The sequence below is a fragment of the Uranotaenia lowii genome, chromosome 2 (assembly GCF_029784155.1).
Source record: "Uranotaenia lowii strain MFRU-FL chromosome 2, ASM2978415v1, whole genome shotgun sequence".
Classification (NCBI taxonomy): Eukaryota; Metazoa; Arthropoda; class Insecta; order Diptera; family Culicidae; genus Uranotaenia; species Uranotaenia lowii.
Window position 1 is genome coordinate 173,828,136 of NC_073692.1, and position 15,074 is coordinate 173,843,209.

Sequence of the window (15,074 nt, forward strand, 5' to 3'; positions counted from 1 at the left end):
TAATGTCACATCGGAGAAAGAACAACAGAGTTAGATTTTGTCAGTTTTTGAGTTTGTATTTGAATTCATCAAAGTATACAGTTTGCCGACCAAAAGTACACTGGTTCTTTTTAATTTAAAAGCTTAAGCATGCTGCATGTTGGTTGTGTCAGAAATTTTTCGTCAGATATATTGGTCAAGTCAGTAACTATGTCAGAATGAAACATAAGGTTTCACTAACAGAGGCGTTAAGCGCCAGCACAACATTGTGCACGTTTTCCATTTTATACTGGGTTCGAATAAAACTAACAGCGGCGTAAAGCGCCAGCACAATATCGTGCACGTTCCGAGTCACAAATTCCACGTAAAATGCAGAGCGCTTATCACCAAGTAAGGTTGATAGGTACCATCAACCTCCTCGTCCAGGCAGAGCAGTTCTCGGCAGGCTTGGCCAGCATTGTCGATCACAGCTCCATACACACTGGGCCAGATTGGAAACCGTTAAATTCATCACCACGGAAGGAACCGAACCATGTGAGGCGTCCGCGGAGGCCTTGAGGCCTCCGCACCAGGCAAGTTTTCCTTCAACTTTTTCATTTAACGGTTAAAAAAGCGCACTTCATCCTACCAGGTCAATTTGTGACTGATCGGCTCACTACAGCGAGTCATCATACGAGGGTTGCAACGCAGAACATCCACGCAGTTTATCACTCACCAAAGGGTCTTTGAGGCACCGAAGATCCAGCAGCAACAGAAGTACAGCAGTCAACAAACATCAGCGCAGCCTAAAACAGAGAAACAAGGCAAAATAAGTTTCATCGATCATCAAATCATTTCAAAATCAACTTACTGGTAACCGTATCCAAACTGCGGGTGCAGCACACTGATTCCGACTACGCAGCAACTAACGGGACCCATCCGATACAAATAGGCAACTCCATGCAGTCCAACCGATGCACTTCACCACTTTCCACACACCAGAAATGCATTGCAGCACACATTAGGTTATTAAAGTCACACGTTAGATAAGTTTTTAAAATATTCTCAGCTTATATTGCTATCAAACTGTTGGGAAAAAATCAGATTTACAGTCACAAAATATCAGAGGATAGTGAAATCAAAACAAAACTGAATAATGTTTTAAGCGATAAGAGCAAAAGAGATAGGTTGAAATGATATTTCAAGGCGGGCGGCATATGGTAGAAAAAGATAGCGAATATATCGATCTTGTAGAATGCTTGAACACCCCCAGCAATCAAAAAAAACATCGCACGGCTTGACAGTTCTGCCGTTGCGGGTGTGTTAGTGCGTGACTGCCGAAACAGCTGATCGAAACAGCAGCAGCAGCACAGTCGAACATAAACCATCGCCGTGTTGAAATCGTCCCACAATAAACCGCCGCGAATCTAATCGAAATTAAAGTTTAAGTGGTTTTTATTTTATCCGCGAATTCCGAACAAGTGTCCGAACCGGTTAAGTGCTCGGGTGAACATTTTTCCCCCAACAGATGGTAATGCTTCTAGACAAATTCTACCCGCTCATTTTCACCATCTTTCATTTCTTCTAACCTTCTATCCATCTATATAAAAATTTCATAATCTTTAGATGTCCCTACTAAAAAGTACATCACTTTTCACCGCTAGGCCGATAAATCAAAGTAACAAACAAAAATTACGGTGGTTAATCTCTTCATAAAATTAAATAACTTTGGCCAAAAAGAAATAAAAACACGACATCATAGCATCGGTGGTTGGTCACTATCAGACTATCGACCGTACCGTTTCGCATGCAAACCCCGCATGTAACGAATGCGAAGATAACAAACTGAGAAGACTTAAACATCGATAGATACGTTTCTGAGTTAAAGGGAGCTTATCTGAGCGATCACATATCATCTTTTTGTTCGTCCGCACTACAAGTTCTCGCTTGTGGGGCGGACCACGCTAAGCCTACTAATGTATGGTGGTAGATGCAACTCTATCTGTATCTACCACTTCATGGTAGTAGGCTCGTGAGGAACAAAAATTTGGTATGTGATGGTAATGCTTCTAGACAAATTCTACCCGCTCATTTTCACCATCTTTCATTTCTTCTAACCTTCTATCCATCTATATAAAAATTTCATAATCTTTAGATGTCCCTACTAAAAAGGACATCACTTTTCACCGCTAGGCCGATAAATCAAAGTAACAAATAAATTAAAATTATAGTTGTATTCGGCAACACAGAAGATAAATAAAATAAAATAAATTTCATTGGCAACGTTTGCTATTTTGGCAACACAAGGTAAACAAACAAAACAAAGTCAGTCATTGATCTATTCTTGTGAGCGACAGACGTGTTTAAGTGAATCTCTGAATTGAGATTCGTAAAATCACGTCAAAGTGGTCTAGCGGATAGGGTGCAAGGTTGCTGAAATCACAGAAAAATCTATAGTTTTTTATCGGCAACCTTGATAGGGTGTTGCGTGTCTGATTTTGGGTTGCCAGGTGCATTAGGTTAGATTTTCGGTATCGGCAAGAAAACTTTTGCGTTCAAATCCCATAAGTGACCGACAGGTAAAATGTATGGGAGAGTGGGGAATCATGGGCCACTTTTTTTCGTTGTTCCATAGCTTCTTTATTATAGAAGATCAAATGAAAATAAAAAATGGTATGGTTTTCTACATTTTCAAGGTATCACAAGGTTTTTTTTTTAATTTTTAATAAGTTATTTTCCCCAAATTCTGACTGTTTTAAAAAAAGGAATGTTTTTTGGATTTTGAAAAATGGTGGGGAATCGTGGGCCACTGAATCCAAATTGACCAAATAACATGTAAAGTGTATGAGTTGACCCAAAACTGTGATGTCATAATTCATTTCGTTATTTTAAAGCAATTTCAGATGATGAAATAAAAAAGAGAGCTGTGTATGATCGAATAGATTCCAAAACCTGGCTCGTGAACGTTTTGGCCAAATTCCTTATATAGATGGACAAAATATTTTTCATAACACTTCATTTGGCATAAGAAAACTTTACAGATAGGGAAAACGTATTTTAATTTCAGAATGTGTATAAAAACATAAAAATATAGGTGGTTAAAGATGTGTAGCCCACGATTCCCCACAAGCTATGATTTGCAAATTGGTTGCGTTTGTTTGACTTATTGATGTTTCATCAAAAATTCCTTTTCCACGTGAAAGATCATGACAAAACTAAGATCATAAGCGTATGAGCTTATTTTTGTTATGAACTTTAGGTTCCCCATCGATGCAATTAACGGGTGTATTTTTAATAATGAAAGTAATTTTTTCTAACTTTTTTTAGCTTGATAAATAAAAGAAGCATATGATGCGTATTTAAGTCAACAACATGTAGAAATATATGCTCACGCACAGCGACGACGATGACAGTTGGTTCGAGATTTTAATCTCAACACACATCTGAGATATTAAAAGTGGCCCACGTTTCCCCATGGCCCACGATACCCCACTCTCCCCTACATATTTCCTGCCTTTAACTGACTATAAGAATAATAACAATGTTCAATCGAAGAAAGTAATACACTTTATTTATTTCATAAAACTCAAACTAGTTTTTATTACTCTTCGAAAACGAATTTCTGTATCATCTGTAAGTATAAAATTGCAAACTAAGTACTTGAGTTCAAATTTTTCCCCTTTGTGTTTGATAACGGTCCGTAGAGGCTTTTCGAAGTCTTTGCAATCTGCACAAACGTTTTTAAATGTTTCCAACCTCGAATGTCCGACGTCGTCCAACTTCCCTAGCAAGTAACCCAAGATACTGAGGTCTAGTGAGTTCACTTTCACGTGAATCACTTTCAAGTTCCACCATGTACACTAGAGTGGGTTTAGTTGAAACCTTTTTTGAATTTCAAAACGCCTGTAGTCAAAAAGCTTTCTTTTCGGAGAATCACACTGGCAGATTTTACGTCCAATTTCCAGATATATCAAGCAAGTCATCGATTTTAGATTCGCCAGATACAATAGTTTTGCAAAATCTTAAAATTAGGTTGAAATGCATTATTTCTTCACAACTTAATTAAACAAATCACATTCTCAATCAAGTTTAGGCAGCTCCATTCGTGCAGCTTGTTGGGCTCGAACAAAATCATGTCATTTTTCAAAAGGGTATACCTTGTTTGAGGTCTCCGACACCATCTTAACTACGCGCTCGATTTCTTGGCTATGACATGACCAGTTTGATGCTTCCATTTTGCTGACTTTTAAATAATTTAAGAATTTTAAAAATCAATGCAAAATCTAACAAATCCTCAAGCTTCTAAGTAAAAAAAAACATTCCCACCACATGGCATCGATTACCTTCTCTTTGGATGCACAAAATGTTTGCATGAAGAAATACCACCCACTCGGGTATCCTTTCCCGAAAGAGAACTCATTGTCGATGCAATTGTGACGTGGCTGTCTGCCATTCAGAAAAAAAAACGGCAGCCCCACGCTATGGTTGAAAGGGAAATTAAGTTACTATTCCTGCTTCACACTTTCACTCTTGTCGTTTACTATTTCTACTGAAACTGGCTAGGTACCTACTATGTATACACAATTTTAGGTCCCACTTCACTTTCAAAGTTCATGTGTGGGTGCATGTGGTAGATTCTAGCAAGAGGTTAACGTCCCTTTGGACTCGGCTATCTGGATGCGAGCTAGCTAGTTAGACAACAATGAGTGATAAAAGCTAGATTACGGATAATAAGTTTGGAGAAAGAGTGTGACATAGTTAGTTAATTTTCTTTAGCATATCTTGTGAATATAGTTTCCTGTGAATGGCTTTTGATTTCATTGCACATATGTAATTAAGGATTGTTATCCGTGTCGTTTTATCGATCTTACTTAAATTAAACTTGACACAGACTCAACTGCTAAGAGGAACATTCTATATGAACTACAAATTTAGGAAAGTATGTTTGTTTTGAACAAATATTTTGGCATTTTTTACGCTTAATGTCGATACGGATTATTCACCTTATGGGATAAAAACGAGATGTTGTTAAATGGAATAAAACGCTGTTTTGAGGTGAGGGCATGTTTTTTTTCGATGAACAAATTCTTTCTCTACTAAGTATCCACAGGTCACTAAGCGGAATTGAAGGAGGCGTAATTGAATTACTCTTACTTTGAGAGAAATAAGGAACGGTCTCTTACAAGACATGCAGAATGTTCTGGTTGGCCAAAGGGTTAATCTGAAAAAAATTGATACCGTAAAAAGGACTACATTTTTAAGAAGTGACACAAACTGTATTGAAAATCGGACGCATTCTCTGGAGCCACTCTGGGATAACTGTTCTGATGGCGTTTTACGTCTTTGATACATTAAGTACTAGATTAATAGAATTTTCAAAGGTGTTGAAGAAAAAACATTTTCTTTCTTTGGTATCCCATGTTTAATTGTTGTAATTATTAAATTCTGTTATCTTATTTTAATCGCCGCTGGGATATATTCTTATTTAATTTTTGGCATTTCGGCGAGTTGTGAAAATTCAAGGTAGAATATTTAGAAAGAACATGAAAGTATTATAGGTGGAAAGATCAAAGCTAGAGCGCTTTGGGTAGAAGAAATTGAATAGTTGGTGAAAATGTGAGCAGGGCTTTTGTTGTGTGAACAGCTTTTGAACTACTTTCGTGATTCTTTGCCGCGCGCCGTTTCAATGTTGATAGGAAGCGATGAAGAAACCCATCGCATTCCTACCCACATTGAAACACGGACGGGTCGAACACATGTGAGATTGTGTCCGACCGGGCAAAAAATCACCCAAGCAGCGCTCACATGTGCTGTTCTATTGCTAAGCCAATTCTATCGATGCGTGCTACTTTTTTAGGTACATCGGATGGCCTTAAAAAAAAAAAAAAAAAAAAAAAAAAAAAAAAAAAAAAAAAAAAAAAAAAAAAAAAAATTAAATAAGAATATATCCCAGCGGCGATTAAAATAAGATAACAGAATCACTTGGCTAAAGAAGGGGGGAAATGGGATAACAAAAATTACAACACAATTCACCACGATGCATTTGGCAAAAAAGTAAGGCATCGGATGGATAATATGCGAAAACAAAAGTAGCAACCATCCGATGTACCTAAAAAAGTAGCACGCATCGATAGAATTGGCTTAGCAATAGAACAGCACATGTGAGCGCTGCTTGGGTGATTTTTTGCCCGGTCGGACACAATCTCACATGTGTTCGACACGTCCGTGTTTCAATGTGGGTAGGAATGCGATGGGTTTCTTCATCGCTTCCTATCAACATTGAAACGGCGCGCGGCAAAGAATCACGCAAGTAGTTCAAAAGCTGTTCACACAACAAAAGCCCTGCTCACATTTTCACCAACTATTCAATTTCTTCTACCCAAAGCGCTCTAGCTTTGATCTTTCCACCTATAATACTTTCATGTTCTTTCTAAATATTCTACCTTGAATTTTCACAACTCGCCGAAATGCCAAAAATTAAATAAGAATTATTAAATTCGTAACACAAAAATTATTCGACTTATTGTTCGAACATCCAAGTTAATAGATAAGTTATTCAGATCATTCAACGATGATACAGAATAGTAAGTGCACATATTGTCTTGTAGGTACAAACGTACCTGTTCTCCGTCTTCGTGATAAAAAGGAACTTTCATTTAAATATGTGAAGCACTTAGAATAAGCATTCCAGACTTCACGGTTTTCATTGAAATTGAATTCATTGAATTCATTGGAAAATTCAAGACAAGTCCTGCCCCTTCTGGGTGTCCGATTTTTGTGGAAAACTGCTCGGATATGGCCGGATTTATTCTCATTGTTAGCAAAACTAAGCAAAATACTCAAATTGATTTATTGTGAAGATACACGAACAGGGTGTTCTTATACACTTTTTTGTCTTATTGTGGGTAATTCATAGTGCATGATGCATAGTGCAATAGGATGAATGAAGAGGATGAAGTGTCCATTCTTAATCGGTTATTTACAACGTAAGAACTGTCACAGGAAGATTGAACCATTTTTTTTTTTTTGATTAAAATGACTAATAAAATAGTGCCTAATACCTGGCTCGCGAACGTTTCGGAAAAAATCCTTATATAAGATTTGTATTTGTCTCTATCACATTGCAAAAAATGGACAAAATATTTTTCATAACTTTTCATGTGGCATAAGAAAATTTTGTATATGGAAAAAAAGTATTCTAAAGTGCTGAATGTGTATAAAAGCATAAAAATATAGGCAGCCCACGATACCCCGCAAAATCTGGCCCACGATTCACCACAAGTTATGATTGCAAATTGGTTGCGATTGTGTGATTTATTGATGTTTCATCAAAAATTCTTTTTCCACGTTCGTCCACGTTGTCCACATGATAAAATTAAGATCTTAAGCATATGAGCATATTTTGGTTATGTACTGCGGGTGCTTGTTTAATTATGTATGTACATTTTTCTAGGATAGTTGAATAAAAGAAGCATATGATGCGTACTAAGTCAACAACACATAGAAAATCATGCTTACGCTAAGCGACGACGATGACAGTTGGATTGGGATTTTTACCTCAACACACAACTAAGATATATAGATTGGCCCACGTTACCCCACTTTCTCCTACTTAAAACTAATGTTAGCTATTGTTTTGTTGTTGTCCGAAGTTATTTTTAAACGCCTTTTTTTAGTTGTGATTTGTTCATTGTTACTACAGGGAACAGACGTACAAGCTCGAACAAAAAATGTTCAAAAAAGTGTATAAAAAGTGTATAAATACATCCAAAAAATACATTGAAAATTGACTTAAAACAGTGCCAACTTATTGCGCCGTTCATAAGTTACAAATTAAATATTCAAATGCCCAGTTTTAGAAAAGGCGCAATCGTATATGAACTCATTACGGGTTCAGACGGGTTCAATTTATAGCTAGATAAATGCAGTAAGAGTTACTTTAAACTGGACAGAATTTCACTTCTTCATTTCATATGCTTTTTACTTATTGAGTTTTTTCGGTGAGTGAAATAATTTTTTTTTTTATAAATGTACGTAAAGTTTCGGGTTACTTTTCTTCACCCATCATCAGATGTCCCCCAGAGTAACCAGAAACGTTACGTAAATTTGAAATTAATGTAGAATCCCATGTATAATAACGTCATTAGCGCGAAAATAATGAACTGTTTATAAGGACGCCCCCTTTTGCTGACACCGTACACAAAGTTGACACTTGAAATCGATTTTCGTCTCATTCCGATGTAAAATGTCGTCAATATAACTAAATCAGTATTTGTACACTATGGATGACCCTTTTTGCCGGATTCTCACTCAAAATTTTATACTTGAAATCGATTGCCCGTCTTTTAAAATGCCCGTGTACAAATTTTTAACTCAGTCCGATGTAAAATAACGTCTATTCAGCTTAAACAGTATTTGTGTTGTATGGACGACGCCATTGGACGACCCCTGATCCATAATTTGATACCTGGAGTCAAATACGCGTCCTTCAAATCACTCATGTGCAAATTTTCACCACAATTCGATGTATAATAACTTCAAAATCGCTTACACAATATTTGTTTGGTATGGACGATCCCCTTCAAAAGAAATATTTTCTGATTCCTGGTCCTTATGAGTATCCATGTCAAATTTCAGCTCTCTAGAGGTTAACACGGCTGAGCCTGTAGAGGACAAACAGACATCATATGTTGCTTTTACACATGTATACACTCAGAGAAAACCTGGTATTTGAACCAAAACCAAATTGATTTTGATTTTAAAAAAATATTCGTTTGAAACAAACTCCTTTTTATTTGAAACAGTGTATTATGAGTTTGATTCAAAATAAAAATTTTTGAAACAAAAGATTTTTTCATTGAAATAAAAAAAACTGATTCAAAGAATTTGTTTTAATTTCAAAGGTGAAAAATTTGAAGTAAAGGAAAACGGATTGGAAACAAAGGAATTTTCATTTGTCCCAGAATCAAAAACATTTCCTTTGTTTGGGGACCAAACAAAGACAAATTCCTTTGCCCTAAAAAACTTTTTCGCTGCGTGTAAAGTCTGCTTCATTTAATATTGGAACACAAACAATTGCGTGTAGTTCAGTCATTTATTAACGAATTCATAATTTGTTTTTCATACAAATGTAGCATTTTCTTTACTCTTTCATAAAAAAAAATTAAAAAAATTATTCATTGCTGTTTCGAAGAAATTCTCGTACTTTTCCCGTAATACGGCACATTAGGCGGCGCACACCCTTTTCGTCCACCGTTTTGGCGATTTGATTCCACCAGTTCTTCATTTGAGTCATGTTCCTAACAAGTTTTCCCTTTGCCTTAAGCCTCCGCTTCGTGATTGCCCAGTATTTCTCTATCGGCCGGAACTGGGGGCAGTTTGGGGGGTTGAGGTCCTTCGGTATTACGCTGACCCCGTTCGTTGCGTACCATTCCATAACCGTTTTGCTGTAATGGCAGCTTGCGAGGTCCGGCCAAAACATTACTGGACGGTCGTGGGCACGAATAAACGGCAGAATCCGTTTCTGTAGGCACTCTTTTTTGTAGACTTCTGATGTCATTGTCTTGTCAGTGAGAAAGACTTTGGTTTTCTGTCCACAACTGCATATCCCCAGCCAAATCATGTACTTGCGGGCGAATTTATCCGCAAACACGAACTTAAATTTTGCAGGTACATCCCCCCGAGCCGTCGCCAAATAAAATTTTTGACCTGGGATTTGCCCAAAGTCCGCCTTCACGTAGGTCTCATCGTCCATCAGAATACATCCGTCGAACTTGGTCAGCACTTGGTCGTACAGCTTTCGAGCACGGATTCTGGCCACATTGTTCTGCTTCAGCGTCCGATTTGGCTGTTTGCTGGCTCGGAATGACCTTATTCCTTCCCGGAGACGAATTCGTCGCACCGTACTGTGAGCGGCCTGGAACTTATTGGCCAAATCGCGGTCTGAAAGATTGGGATTCCTTTTGACGGCCTTGATGACTTTCCCACGCAGTTTCCGGTCGACAGTTCCACTCCGACGCTTCGAATGCGGCTTCCGAGCCGTCGTCAATGTTTCCTTGTACTGCTTGATAACACGCCATACGATATTTCTGGGCATTTTAAGCTGTTTAGCTAGCTTCGATGCCGACAACAATGGATTTTCAAGAAAACTGTGCACAATTTGATCTCTCCGTTCGGCTTCCATGGCGGTTGTTTACAAAATGCTATCGTTTGGTGTTATGACATAAATACATGGTGAAAGGTAATGAATTTCCCGACACGTGGGTGAAAAAAGTTTCCAAATCCGTCCACTAGGAGCGCCACAATGAGCAAAAGAATTTGTTCCAATATTAAATGAAGCAGACTTTAGATTTGTGCTGGTTTGTGTTTCCAAACTGACTCTGATTCAATATAAAATTTAAATTTTGAATCTAGAAATAGAACTATGAAACAGTGATCTCCTGCAATTTGAATCCTAAGTGATATTCTCACCTTGATATGTTTATTTTAATTATAAAACTTAATTTCTAGCTGAACCTGAATCTTTTTTTTATTTGAATTCCGAATTTGAATCGTGCCTTTCGAACCTAAGTTCAAACTCTGAAATCCGAATCTGACAAGGAATTTTTAATCTAAGTTCCAGATAATGATTTCTTTCAATTATGAACGAACCAGCGAAATTTTTATCGAAACCCTCAACCATAAATCTCTTTTAATTCTGAATTTTGGTCTTTTATTGTGAATTCTTTCTTCAGTTTTTTATTTGAAATTCAATTTGTAAATCTAAATAAAAATGGCGAATGATGAAACTATTTCGGATTTTTCAATTCTGGATCACTATTATAAAACTTTCTTAAGTTCCAATTCTGCAAAAGAATTAAAAGTTGAAATGTTGAAAAGTTGAAATTTTAACAATGTTGGTCCAAACAGGATTTCGATAACAAAAAACTGATAAAGAATCCGAAATCTGAACACAGACCGAATTTTTAGGTTTATAAGCAAATTTGAAACCACAAAACCCAGAATTATTCTAACCTAAGCCAGATAATTTTTCGCCAATATCCGGGCCGTGCAATTTCAGGGTATTTTGCCCCATATCCTCCAATATCAAATTATTGAATGAAAATAATGAAGACAAGCACTTGAAAACATGGTTTGATACCAAAACACATCATTTAATTTTAAGTTTTGTTCTAAGTTTCCAAAAAATTCCTTCATGTTAATTTTGATGCAATTTACTCAGAAAATTTGAGCGCAAAATACATAATTCTATATCTAATGAAACAATTCAAATTTTCGTTTGATTTAACAAATAATGTTTAATTTTTGGCTATTTTTTCGGTCTTGGATTTCAAGCAAACAACTTTCTTTATGAAATGAAAATCGGATGAGAAATTGTTTTATAATCCCGATTAAAAAAGTAATTTGATTGTGAAAAATTAGATTGAATCGAAATAACAAACATATATTCACAGAAGAGCAGCGAAGACTGGACACCTGAACGTTGGAAAAAAACGAAATCTGACAATAACAACCGTTAGACAAGTGAGTTTACACACTTTAAAACAGACTCTTAACAATGCTCATTGTAACTTTTGAAACTAATAAAATTCCAGTACCCTTGAGGAAGACCACTAAAAATGGTCGAAACGTCGGGCATTTCAAAAAGAAAGATGTTTGCTTGAAATCCAAAACCAAAAAAATAGCCAAAAATTATACATATATCTTTGACAAAATGTTTAAAAGATTCACCATGAAATTTATTAATTATCCTGAATTTTTTATTTCAAAATGTTTAAATCGAGATAAATATGTTTCCATCCAATACCACAACTGTGGTAAGGAACACACAATAAATGATTGTGTGCCAACCTAAGCTTAATATTTCGCAGAATGTAAACAGCAACAATTTGTTTTTGTTACATAACTGAAATTGATAACTCGGCAAATAATATTTTTCGCAATTCATCTTATTAAATATTAAACGGTTCAATCTTCAATCTTGATAACCACACCACTACCGTCCATACGTTCAAAATTCAATTGATATGAAAACTCAATTTGCCACCACGCGTCAATTAGGTACTTGCAGCAGAGGAGTCCTACCTCAAAGAAGGGTCAGCCAACTTTCCCCCGAGTCCGTTGCATCGAACACTGCTCACCGCATGCATGCTGAACTCCGCGTCCCACTCGAGACCAGAACCGATGACTGCATTCGAGACTAAATAAAAATGCAATCGTCGACGGACAGAAGATATAAACGATGTAGGGTGAGTGCTCCTACTTTGGACCTAGAGCCTACTTTAGTCCTAAAATGCCGAAATTTGTAAATAATTCATTTTGCTAGCATAGTATAAAAATACTACCATGCACACAATGAACTCTTATTCTTCCTGAATCCTATCATACCAGTTTTAGCCATAAAAAGTCTTTCTAGTAAAATTTTCAACATTTTTAAAAATGTACCTTCTAATCAGTGGTAAATCAGGCAGCAAAATTAGTAGGGAGCGTTGTGAGAAATTTGAGCGAATAAGGAAAAATCATGTGTTTAACTGTCCAAGCCAAATTTAAAAGAGAAATTACTCTCACTGTGAAGATTATGAACCATACTACCTATTTTTCCTACAATAAATGAAAATCAATGGAAAACCCGGAAAATTTGTAATGGGTCCAAATATAGGAGACTTTTGACTTTTATGTTCCATTTTTAGACCTAACATCACCAAAACTTTGTGTGAATACCAACAATTTAACAAAAGTGCGAATTTTTAATGGAGCATAATTCAGAACCAACATTTATTGCATATTTAAACATTTTTTGGCAGCTTTGCACAAATAAACTACAAGTAAGTAAAAAAAAAGTTTTAGCTTTTGTTCTGCTGATCGAACTAACAAGGAGTAAACGTGTTTTAGATATTTATAATAGGAATTTAAGAGTTTTAATCGTTAAAAATCTGTAACACTTTTTTTATGATAATATTTACTTAAAGATTACATTTGTAATGAATTTGTTTATTTATTTTCGAAAAATCATACTATTCATAGGAATTTTAGATCTAGGTCCAATGAAAGGAACCAGTTCAGTACCAAAATAGGAACAGTAGGTTCAAAGATGGAAATTTCGGTCATCCATATCATAGCAAATCTTTCAAAAACGGCGAAACCTATGTTGAAAATTTTCATTGATGCTTGTTGATTAGATCATGAACTTTACCTACATGTCCTGAAAAATATAAACCTCACGCCTATCTATGAGAAAAGCATGATTTTTTAAAAACCACCGCTTAAAGGGTCCAAAGTAGGGCAACTAACCCTACTTTGGCTATGTACAGCACATTGCTTTAAATTTAAACCCATCACGACCGATCGGATTGTGGAGCGTCCGCAGTGATCTGTATGAAGGTGCGCTATGAGGCCGCGGAGATGTGTGGAGCTTCCACGTTTCCAGTTTTGGGCCATCACAGAACTTCTGACTAAATAGGTACGGCGCGGCGTTCTGTGCTTCTTTGTTGACGCGACATGTCCCGATGGTACCGGAACGAAGGTTAGGAACTGCGATGAAGGCAGAGAGTCGTGTGGTATGGAAAAATCCCCCGAAAGAGGACGGCCAGGGTCGGTGATGGTCACAGTGGCGAAAACGCGGTACCGAGGGTGGTGGCCATAGAGATCCAGCCAGCCAAACGGTGCGGCAGTATGTCAGTGAACCCGTTTTACGATGCACGTGCCACAAACCGGTGGTCGAAATGTTGTGCCGTACCTCGCACAGCAGCCGGCATCGCGTTTGGATGGAACTTGACCGAGCTCGCTGGGCTAGGCAATGAGAAATCCGCCCAAGGTAGAAGTGGGAACCTGGGTGCCTTGGAAGGGAACCACCGAGAACAGGCGGGTGTGTCGGATCCATTCGTAGCGTTGGCTCTCGTCGTAGGGCAAAGAAGTTTGTATCGGTAAACTAGTGTTGGTTCGGAAAATAGACGAATGCAATGCAACACGTTTGCTCAGAGAATGCATTTCGGCGACCGACGACGACAACGTCCGACCGATCATCAGTGAAAGTGGAAACACGAAGGCATCCGAAGTGCATATAAAATGTATCCCCACGAATCCCAACCGACAGTGAATGAAAGTCATTCGAATGTCTCAGATGTTCGTTGTAAATATGCGCATAGAGCTTTTTCAATTGTTAAATTTTTAATTTACTGAATAGGTGATAAATTGTAACAAAAAACGCTTTTCCTTTTTTCAGAAATTTCAGAGATTTGACTAATGCAATGAACAATAATCTACCAAAGTAACGCAATGCAAATTTAACAAATGTGGGGAAAATCCCGGATATTATGCCAAGCCGAAAGCTTCAAAATCATTTCCCATATCTTATGTTAAATACTTCGAACGATCTTCTCTCTATAGTCGAATAGCAACAAAACTCAATCGAATCAGCATATACATATTTTCGCCGGAGATAAAAACTGGTTTGTAGATAGGGTAACGCACCTATTTTGGACCGTTTTGGGAAGTGGTGATGGTATTTCTGGAAATAAAAAAGTATAAATATATTGCATCTTTTGACTGGTTTATCCATTCATTACCAAGATAAAGGGTTTTTTCTATCGAAACATATCATCGATTGTTACAATTCAAAAATATTTAAGCCTAAAAACTCGTTTTTTCGATAGAGGCTCTGGTCAAAATTTTGAACCACCATGTTTCTATTTTGGACCACCCTCGGGACCTATTTTGGTTATCTTTTAACTAAATAAGTTTTAAGCAAATTTTACTAAATTTTCGACAGCGATTGATTTATCCTTATAATTCAGTTAACCTTTTCCTTTATTATTCTTTCAATCAAGTTTGGTTCACGTTAATTCATTCGTCAACCATCTTACTTCAACATGTCCTCAACTTCTGTTTTCACTTATTTGGAATATTTCGTACTACAACCAACTGTTTTTTTCTTCAACTGTTCTGTTAATCATAAATTGTCAATTTGCAGAGAATATCAACTGAAGGAATCCTGCTAAAAGCACACTATCGTCGAAATATGTCCTGCAGTGTAAAATACTGGTTAGCTTCCTGTGTTGCATATCTTCGGGATCAATTTCAGAAACGAAATGATACTCTGCTCAATGATCCGCAATATC